Source organism: Bubalus bubalis, chromosome 14, assembly GCF_019923935.1.
Source record: "Bubalus bubalis isolate 160015118507 breed Murrah chromosome 14, NDDB_SH_1, whole genome shotgun sequence".
Classification (NCBI taxonomy): Eukaryota; Metazoa; Chordata; class Mammalia; order Artiodactyla; family Bovidae; genus Bubalus; species Bubalus bubalis.
In genome coordinates this window covers 65439540-65450895 of record NC_059170.1, presented here as the reverse complement: position 1 = coordinate 65450895, position 11356 = coordinate 65439540, and positions in this window count along the sequence as shown.

The window sequence follows — 11356 nt, the reverse complement described above, 5'->3', positions numbered from 1 at the left end:
GATGGCAGGTCATTTTGGAGTGATCCTGGGCATTATGAATGTTAGGTTGTAGAGATTCTGGATTCTGCTATTGTTCTTCAATGAGTGTGTTTCATATGGTCACAGGAGAATTTCATGGCAAAATTCAGTTTTTTGATATGAATACTGGTCTTGGTCTAGATCTTATTTCCTTAGCTGAGCTGACTTAGGCCTGTTTCACGTACACATGGCTCAGGGTCTGTCAGAGACCAATGGAGGATCCCACCTCTGAGTTTCTCCCTCCTGGGACTCCCCTGTCTCTCTCTTCACCATTCTGGTTTCTTGCCTTCATTTTTCCAGCTTCCTGTCTTTATTTTTTTTTTGTTTCCCAGGATAGAAAACCTGTGGGGTTTTCCTTGTTTGCCACAGTGCTGCTGTGCGTGCTGCACAGACCAGCCTTAGCCCCTGGCAAAACACCAGAGTTGGGAACTTGCTTGCACGGCCCACCTCACCATCCCCAATAAATGTGTACTCCTCCCCAGACCCCTCAGACTGTCAGCTTCTGTTCCGACTCTAGTACTTTTTGTTTCATGTTCAGATTTCCTACAGGGAGGGTGGTTGAGGGCTTGTCTGATTGTGTTTTAGTCCATTAAATCCAGAGATAGAGTCTTTTTTTTTATTTTTAAGGGAAGAAGATTCTAATGAGATTTTGCCACAGAAATAGCGACAGACGGCTGGGAGGACTGGAGAGAGCAGCTGCATTTCCTCCACATGGGTCACTGAGGAACTCATGGGAGCCTGGTAATGACCAGAGGGAGAGAGGACCCCTGAATGCCATATGGCTTGAGGGATCTGATGTGAGAGAGCGAGAAAGAAAGAATGAGAGAAAAAAAGGAGGGAAGGAAGGAGGGAGGGGAGGAAGGAAGGAAAGCAGAATTTTGATTGCAGTTTTGCTATCAGAACAGACATGATTAGACCTTTAATATCCAAAAAAGAGACTTCTGGTTATTAACTGAAAGTTACCTGTGAGATCTGTGTGAACTTGTTGTCTTGGATAGCGAAAAATAATTCAGCTTGACTGTATTTGAGAAAAGGGCAGTGGTTTGATAACAATAAAATTTCTCTGTGCTAATTCATTCAATACACTGGCTGCCAGTGGAAGAAAGGATTTATTTTCTACTCCACACACATTATCACTTCCTATTGACACCCTCACCTTATCTGTAGGGTTATATCACAATTTTTATTAAATTCAAATTCATTGTTTATATTTTATGATCATGTGTGATATTATTCACAACAGAGTTGCTGGTCCTACTAGGAATACATTTTCTTTCTTGTACTATTTTCCCCTAGTGATAGTAATTAACTTGGATTTTGTTCCTTGGTTCTTCTGAGTTTTTGTTCACTTTATTTTGCATTTACCTATTGCTGATTCACCTCCTAACTTCCACAATAAATCTCTGATACGTTCAGAATCATTAAGTAATCTACTTTTTTTATGTTTGTTTTTCCCCCTTGAGAACATGTCTTCTGAAATCCTCCACCTCAGCCTTCACTCCCTTTTAGCTGTTCTCCCCACAGTTGTCGTCCTGTGATAGCCCTTCTAGAAATTACTTTCTTTCCCTCCCATCCTAGACTTCTTGTGTCCTGAGTCTCATGTCTTCTCTTTTGGTTTATTCCCTCATTTGATGAAGCATATCCCCTAGAATATTACTAAGAAAGTGCAGCAGTTCAGTTGCGTAGTCATGTCCGACTCTTTGCAACTCTATGGACTGCAGCACATCAGGCTTCCTTATCCATCACCAACTCCTGGAGCTTGCTCAAACTCATGTCCACTGAATCTGTGATGCTATCCAACCATCTCATCCTCTGTCGTCCCCTTCTCCTGCCTTCAATCTTTCCCAGCATCAGGGTCTTTTCAAATGAGTCAATTCTTCCCATCTGGTGGCCAAAGTATTGGAGTTTCAGCTTCAGCATCAGTCCTTCCAATGAATATTCAGGACTGATTTCCTTTAGGATTGACTGGTTTGATCTCCTTGCTGTCCAAGGGACTCTCAAGAGTTTTCTCTAACACCACAACAGCATCGAAAGCATCAATTCTTCGGTGCTCAGCTTTCTTTATGGCCCAACTCTCACATCCATTCATGACTACTGGAAAAACCATAGCTTTGACTAGATGGACCTTTGTCAGCAAAGTAATGTGCGTAGAAGGCAAATTTTTTGGAGACTTCACATATCTAAAGTTGTCATGATTCCCCTTTACAAATGATTGACCATTTGTCTGGGTAACTCCCTATTGAGTCCCTGCTTTTGTTATGGAATGATACAATGAACAAATATATTTATAAAGAAAGGGATAGAAAGAAGAAAGTTCTAGCAGACTTCTCTATCCATTCAAGCAATGGACTTTGCTTTCGTTGAGACTGAGGTTGTGGGTGTGGGTCTGGATGGACCATGTGGTATTTGTCCGAAAGCACTTCTTAGGAGAATCGCCTCCCTCTCATTTGTGGGGCTGGTCAATCATGGTGTCCTTCGTCTGACCACAAAGATAGTCATGGGAGCTCAAGCAAGGCCAGTGTGGTTAATATTAATAACGCATCCGAGGGGGGAAACCCCTCTGTGCTGCCTATCTTCTGTTGCCTGTCCAGACGTGTTCTTGTCCTACGCTTGCCTGCTCACTGTGGAGAGGCTCCCTGATCTCTCAGCCTCCCACTGGACTGAACCTGTGGGGCACTCCCTGGAAACCAGTGAGAGGGCAAGCGAAGGCCAGAGAGCCTGGGTTCACTGTGCTCCCCCAGAATGCCACGGCTCCTGCCAGTAAGCCCTCTCCACACCTCTCCCCACTCCAGCTGCTCCAAACTGCTTCTTTCTCCAGCGTCCTCAGGCCTGGGAATAATATTATATTATTGATAGGTTCTGTGGTTTATAGCACTAAGGATAGCACTCAGTTCAGTTCAGTTCAGTCTCTCAGTCGTGTCCGACTCTTTGCGACTCCATGAGTCGCAGCACGCCAGGCTTCCCTGTCCATCACCAACTCCCGGAGTTTACCCAAACTCATGTCCATCGAGTCAGTGATGCCATCCAGCCATCTCATCCTCTGTCGTCCCCTTCTCCTCCTGCCCCCAATCCCTCCCAGCATCAGGGTCTTTTCCAATGAGTCAACTCTTTGCATGAGGTGGCCAAAGTACTGGAGTTTCAGCTTTAGCATCAGTTCTTCCAAAGAACACCCAGGACTGATCTCCTTTAGAATGGACTGGTTGGATCTCCTTGCAGTCCAAGGGACTCTCAAGAGTCTTCTCCAACACCACAGTTCAAAAGCATCAATTCTTCGGTGCTCAGCTTTCTTCATAGTCCAACTCTTTCATCCACACATGACCACTGGAAAAACCATAGCCTTGACTAGATGGAGCTTTGTTGGCAAAGTAATGTCTCTGCTTTTCAATATGCTATCTAGGTTGGTCATAACTTTTCTTCCAAGGAGTAAGAGTCTTTTAATTTAATGGCTGCAATCACCATCTGCCGTGATTTTGGAGCCCCAAAAAATTAAGTCTGACACTGTTTCCACTGTTTCCCCAACTATTTCCCATGAAGTGATGAGACCAGATGCCATGATCTTAGTTTTCTGAATGTTGTGCTTTAAGCCAAATTTTCACTATCCTCTTTCATAAACTTGCACTCACCACTATGAATAGCCCCTTCATTAGATAACCCTCACGTCACCTAACCATTTATTTCCTGCTTGGACTTCAGTGGAGCTATTCTTTCCCCTTAAAGGATTTAAGGCTGGATTTGTTAGTCACCACTTGCTGAGTGGGGCTTCCCTTGTAGCTCAGCTGTAGAGAATTAGCAGTGTGGGAGACCTGGGTTTGATCCCTGGGTTGGGAAGATCCCCTGGAGAAGGTAAAGGCTACCCACCCCAGTATTCTGGCCTGGAGAATTCCATGGACTGTATAGTCCATGAGGTCGCAAAGAGTCGCACAAGACTGAGCGACTTTCACCTGCTGAGCAAGCAGAAACAGAGCGAAGAGGTAGAGATGAGCCTGATAACATCCTCTGAGCATCTGGACTCAGCTTGGTCTGCAGCTAGCTGTATCCCAGTCTTCCCAGAAGTATCAGCTAACAAACTTTCTTTTAAAAAAATTAATTTAATTGGTCCAGGATCCATGAAATTTAATGGGAGCCTGCTGGCTGTTCGTGATGCACAGGAATGTAGTTCTTAGCTTAACTTGGTGGTGCTTGGCCATGAAAAATCACGTCATTCTTGATTTCATTATCTTTATCACAGCTAAATGTTTACTTGCCCCTACTGGCCTATCTCGTGGTCTATTGAAATAAGATCTTCAGAGCCATATCAATTCATATTTCATGCCCAAGATATTGGCAATACAGTTCAAGGTTTAAAAAAAACATTATTGGAAGAAATATGTATCATATTCCCTCAAGAGACCTAGAACATTACATAGAAATTGCATATATGCATCCCTATGCTGGTGATTCTGAATCCTAGGGACAGTGGACTTATTTAAAAAGTAGAAAATGGTTGATATGGCTCATAATACCCTGCCACATTCTTTTCAGCCTTGCAGAAGCAATTTTCTCCTCACTTACTCTTCTGGGGCCTCTTTTGTCAGGCACAACAAATGGTTTCCTGCCTCAGGACCTTTGCACAAGCAGTGTTCTTTAACACAAGGCTCTCCCCCTACTACTGGTTCTTCAGGCTGTGTTGAAACACCACATTTTTAGAGAGGCCCCTCTAAGCCCCTTATCCAATGGTATCTCCCTATTATCCTGTCTCTTTTTCACCTATCTGTTACAACCGTGGCACTTATCACAATTTGACATTATTTTCCCTTCCTGTGCGTAACTGGTATGACCTGCTTCACCAGCTTGGGGTGAAAATTAAGTCACAGTGCTTAAATCTTCAAGTCAGAACTGGCTCTGGTTCCATGAGCCAGATTTCCAGGAAGCTTACGCCCTTCCTGAGGTTAGGGGAGGTTCTTTTCCCATCAAGTTGTCCAATAACTTCAGGGGTTTACTTGCTTCAAAGGGGCCAGTCCTGACCCCAAACATCTCATCAAGAGTACTGTGTATAAAGTAGATGACTAAGGAGAACCTGCTGAATAGCACAGGGAACTCTACTCAGTACTTGGTGGTGACCCAAATGGGAAGGAACTCCAAAAAAGAGTGGATATATATAAACATAGTGGATTCAATTTGCTGTACAGTAGAAACTAACACAACATTGTAAAGCAGCTATGCTCTGCTAAAAATTAAAAAAAAAAAGAAAAAGAGTCAGTTGGAGCCTCTGAAGAGTTCAGTAGTTGGCTCCCTTATTTTATTATTATAAAGTAGTTGACTTATTTAAAAAAATTTTTAAACTACTTATTTAAAAACAAATAATTATTTATTTAATATAAATTATTTCATTGTGGCACGCAGGTTCCAGCAGGTTCAGTAGTTGTGGTGTGCAGGCTTAATTGCTTCTCGGACAGCATGTGGAAAGTTAGTTCCCCAGTCAGGGATTGAACCCGTGTCCCCTGCATTGCAAGGCAGATTCTTAACCCCTGGACCACCAAGGAAGTCCCGGTTGTTATTTTAAAGGGCTGTGCTCCTTGTTGAGAGCTGACCCCATGCACCTTGAGGGGTCAGTGTCCACTGCTGCTGGTCCACCCTCATTGGCTGAGCTCACACTTTGGGGCACACCACATGAGGGGGTGTCTGGTGTGACTCCGGGGCTCAGCCCAGGCATCCCACCCCTGCCCAATGGCCATGGGTGTCCTGGCTCTATAACAGGCCCTACAGCCAGCATGGCTGCTTCGAGACATTGGAGAATGGGTTCAGGGGAGATCCCTGAGGACTCCAGCTGCCTGCAGTGTAGACAGCTTACACTCTCATGTCCCTTGTGGGATCCAGCTACTTTCCCTTCCTCTTTGCCTCTTTGTGGTCCTGCCTCCCACACACAAGCCACACCCTGGAAACATGTACCGATAATGCTTTCACCTCAGGGTCCGTGGCTGCAGGAGGGGACTTGAGACCCTCTTCCCCAAGATGAGCTCCCATCGGCACCCTTGAGATTTTCTCTGCTAGCTGATGGCTGAAACCATCTCATCCCCCAGCCGTACAATCTTCACCCACTATCAAGGTCTCTTTCCCCTTCATCCCAGGAAGGCCTGGCCCCTGTCTGAGTTGCCCTCGCCCGCTTGCCTGGAGGAGGAGGAGAGCAGCTGCAGTTAGGCACACAGACATGGGCCTTCCATCCCCTTGCTCTAGAGTAAAGGTGTTGCTCACCTCCTGTGACCAAGAAGGGCCACTCAAGTGGGCCTTTCCAACACAAAGACAATTTATCCCTGAATAACTGAGGGTTTGTCTGGATAAAGACTGTGAGAAACTTTTAAATGGAAGCTCTCTTTAGGTTTAAAAAAAAAAAAGACTCCATCACACTGCATGGCTGTCTCCTGTTTAAGCCTCAGAACCTCAGCTTCATCTGTGAACCCATTCATGGCACATGGTGGGCAGACAATCAGTTCTTGCTGAATGATTGTATCACCAATTCCTGAAAATATTCATGCCTATCAGTAAACCAGGGTTTGAGAACCAAAGGATGGGTGCAGAATGATCTAATAATCCTGTTAAATGCTGCTGATCAGAGATTTCCCTGGTGGCCCAGTGGTAATGACTCTGAGCTCCCAATACAGAGAGCAGGGGTTTGATCCCCCTGCTCAGGGAACTAAGATACCACATGTGGCACAGCCTAAAGATAAATAAATGAATAAAAATAAAATAACAACAAAATGCCATCAAAAAATTAATAATAAAGAGAGCCAGAAATGCAAGTAGATACATAAGTAAATATTAAAAACGTTAAAAAAAAAACTTATCATGGGTAGAAATGTCAGTGTCCATATACATGCAATTTTATTCACGTTTTCTTCCTTTTAATTTCAAGAAGTGCAATTTTCTTTTCATTTGGAAACTTTCAAGAAGGATTTCAGACATTCAAAATAGTGTGAAAAAGAATGTTTAACACCAGGGAACCCAACACAGAATTTAAGAAATAAACCTGAACTAAAGTAGTTGCAGACACTTGGGTACCTCTCCTCCCTTCTCCCACCAGAGGTACCATTGTCCTAATTTAAAGAAACTTCCACAGCCCTAGAAGCCACAGACCAACACAGGTGTGATCTTGCCCCTCCTCCTCCGGCCACAAGTGATTAAACCAGGTGGACACCCCACACACCTGGGCCAATCAGCTGCTGTGTCTCAAGAGTTCAGACTTGAAGGCCTGAGCTAGTGTGCTGTGATGAGCAACACGGACAGGTCTTGCTGGTTGCAGGACTTGGACTTACTTTGGGTGTGGCCACAGGAGTCTTGTGAGAGAAGGTAAGTGAATAGTGAACAGTGTGAAGGGATAAAAAGACAGAGCGGATGTAGAGGGAAAGGAGGGGAAGGCTGAGGGGGAAGGGGAGACACAGGGAGGTAAAGAGAGTAAGTGGGGAGAGGGTGTGTCCAAGTAGAAACACTGCTAATTATCTTGTCTGCCGCTGTGCTCTGTCGTGTCTGACTCTCCGCAACCCTATGGACTGTAGCCTGCCAGGCTTCTCTGCCTATGGGATTTTCCAGGCAAGAATACTGGAGTGGGTTGCCATTTTCTTCTTCAGTGGTCTTCCCTACCCAGGGATTGAACATGAGTTTCTGGCATCTCCTGCACTGACAAGCAGATTCTTTAACACTGAGACGCCTGGGAAGCCCTTTCTGCCTCTATCTCTGCTCAAAAGACTCAGTTTACACCTGAATTTATTTTAAACTATTTTAACTTGGGTTTTTAGCAGACCAAATGTACTTTTCTATAATGTTATTCTATATTATATTAAGATATTATAATTCCTTTAGGGAATGATATCTGCTGTGAAAAAATGCCTAGTTTTTCATTATCCTCATTTTTATTGGTGTCATTTCTTCGTCCAGTTTGCTCTGATTATATATATATATCGCTTTGGCTCATTTTTACCCCTGTAATCCTCTCCCTATCCCTGCAGCATAATTGTGGTATAAGTCTTAGGGATGTTTTCCTCTTATTCACCATTATTTGTTCATTCAGTCAATCATTTATTTATTCCACAAATAAAGTGTCTGCTATGGTAAGAATAACACAGTAATACAGACAGATTTAAAATAGTGAGCTGTGGAAGAAACTAAAGCAGGGAGGAGGATAGAGGATTGGACTGTCTAGGGTTTCAATTTAGCACTGGGGTGGCTGGGCTAGGATTCCTGAGGAGGTGACATTCTGTATAGATTTGAAGGATCCAGGGGACTGGTCTAGTATCGTGCAGAGCCCCAGTCCAGGAAGCAGGGGTGGTAGGTGCAAAGGCCGTGGGGCAGAGAATGAACTGGGGAGCAGGATGAAGGAGAATAAGCAGTAAGACGTGGGGTCACAGTCAGTGCAGGGCCTCAGGGCCATTGTCAAGACTCACTGGCAGACATGGAGGCTTCTGGTGAGAGGAACGGCCCAGTCAGACGTCTGCTATAACAGGGTTACCCCAGCTGCTCTGTTGGCAACTGTCTGAAGCAGAGCTGTTCTTCAGCCAGGAGGCACTGGGGCCTGGCATGTGTTCTTGGGTGTTTTCATATCACCGTAGTGTGACAGAGGCAAGCATGCATGCAAGGTAACTGGGCAGGGGGCTATGATGACCATTCAGGTGAGAAGAGCAGGTGGCTTGGACCTGGGAGGGGACAGCAGAGGAGGTGAGAAAGGGTCAAATTCTGGAAATAGGTGAAGCATAGCCCTTTGCCAATGTTAAAAAATTGTCAGTGATCTACACGGGAAGTGTCATACGACATTGGTAGTTTAAACAATTCCTTTTATGAGAAGGAGGACGCAGGAGGCTGGCGTAGATCCTTTCCTCTGATGCTTCATCCCAAATTCCACCCCCCTATTTCAACCAAGTCATTCTGTCCTCCATGCATCCCATTGGCTCGCCTTCGTAAGTCCATGGACCCATTGCCAGTGAGATGTGTTCTCGTTTTTGAGGCCTGCTTCCAAATGGTCCTCCTTCCTGTGTTCCGGCTTCTGGGATTCAGTTTCGGTTTTCAATACAAACCTATAGAATTTCCTACAGCTCAACTCCAGAAAAATAAACGACCCAATCAAAAAATGGGCCAAAGAACTAAATAGACATTTCTCCAAAGAAGACATACAGATGGCTAACAAACACATGAAAAGATGCTCAACATCACTCATTATCAGAGAAATGCAAATCAAAACCACTATGAGGTACCATTTCACACCAGTCAGAATGGCTGCGATCCAAAAGTCTACAAGTCATAAATGCTGGAGAGGGTGTGGAGAAAAGGGAACCCTCTTACACTGTTGGTGGGAATGCAAACTAGTACAGCCACTATGGAGAACAGTGTAGAGATTCCTTAAAAAACTGGAAATAGAACTGCCTTATGAGCCAGCAATCCCACTGCTGGGCATACACACTGAGGAAACCAGAAGGGAAAGAGACACGTGTACCCCAATGTTCATCGCAGCACTGTTTATAATAGCCAGGACATGGAAGCAACCTAGGTGTCCATCAGCAGATGAATGGATAAGAAAGCTGTGGTACATATACACAATGGAGTATTACTCAGCCATTAAAAAGAATACATTTGAATCAGTTCTAATGAGGTGGATGAAACTGGAGCCTATTATACAGAGTGAAGTAAGCCAGAAAGAAAAACACCAATACAGTATACTAACGCATATATATGGAATTTAGAAAGATGGTAACAGTAACCCTGTGTATGAGACAGCAAAAGAGACACTGATGTATAGAACAGTCTTATGGACTCTGTGAGAGAGGGAGAGGGTGGGAAGATTTGGGAGAATGGCATTGAAACTTGTAAAATATCATGTATGAAACGAGTTGCCAGTCCAGGTTCGATGCACGATACTGGATGCTTGGGGCTGGTGCACTGGGACGACCCAGAGGGATGGAATGGGGAGGGAGGAGGGAGGAGGGTTCAGGATGGGGAACACATGTATACCTGTGGCAGATTCATTTTGATATTTGGCAAAACTAATACAATTATGTAAAGTTAAAAAAAAAAAAACCTATAGAATTTCCAGTATTACTTGGTAATTACCGCATGCTAATCACTGTTGAAATTTTTCTTTCCAGCAAACACCAAATGAACATGCCTTTCTGCTATCATGATCACATTGCAAATCTAATTTAACAACCTGTGGAATAAACAAACATGGAGATAAATAGTACATTGTCAAGTGTTTTCAGCAAGTTAGAAATTGGATCAAATCCTTGTAGGTGGCAATATTTAGTTTGGATTTGCTCTGTCTTCATGGCGCTTTAGTTACTATGATCCTGGGGAACTTTCTAGACAAAAAAAAAATGCTCCCTGTTTTCAAATTCGTCCATCCATGTCTTATTAATGGCTGTATTTATACATTTATCGTTGTTGTTCAGTCACCCAGTTGTGTCCGACTCTGGGGCCCCATGGACTGCAGCACGCCAGGCCTCCCTGTCCCTCACCATCTCTGGAGTTTGCCCAAGTTCATGTTCATTGCACCAGTGAGGCCATCCAGCCATCTCATCCTCTGATACCCTCTTCTTCTGCCCTCAATCTTTCCCAGCATCAGGGTCTTTTCCAATGAGTTGTCTGTTTGCATCAGATGACCAAAATACTGGAGCTTTAACTTCAGCATTCAGCTACATTTACCTGTTTAATTGTCTGTAAATAAAGAATATGGTAAGGAAGAGCATTTGGGACAAGACGTGCTTCTATAAAAAAAGAATCAGCCTGAAGCATTCAACTTAAATGAGGGTTAAGCACACAGATAATTGTGTTCAATGGTAATGAAATGTTTCGTTTTATTTTTAAATGTCATTTTGTTACTGCAAACTCCAAGTCCTCCTGTGAAGTACCTCATTAAGCAGAAAACAAGACCAGACGTGAATTAATGTTTTCCTCTGAGCATCTACACTTTCTCGATTCTGAGCTCTTCAAAATTCAAGGTGCTTCCTTTTTTTTTTTATTGATGTATAGTGGATTTACAATGTTGTGTTAGTTTAGGTGCGCAGCCAAGTGATTCAGTTATTTACGTATGCATTCTTTTTCATACGCATATATTCTTTTTCAGATTCTTTTCCATTATAGGCCGTTATCAAATATTAAGTATAGTTCCCTGTGCTCTACCACAGGTTCCTACTGATTATCTATTATGCTTATATAGTAATGTATATAAGTTGATTCAAGGTGCTTCTGAAGCATATAACATTTAGATCTTTTTTTTAATGTCCACAAAATCAGTGAATTCTTTGCTATTTAGAATTTAACCTTTTGAAAGCAAGTGCTTCTGTTAGGTTTTACTTAACTGCATGAGACTTTTCTTGTA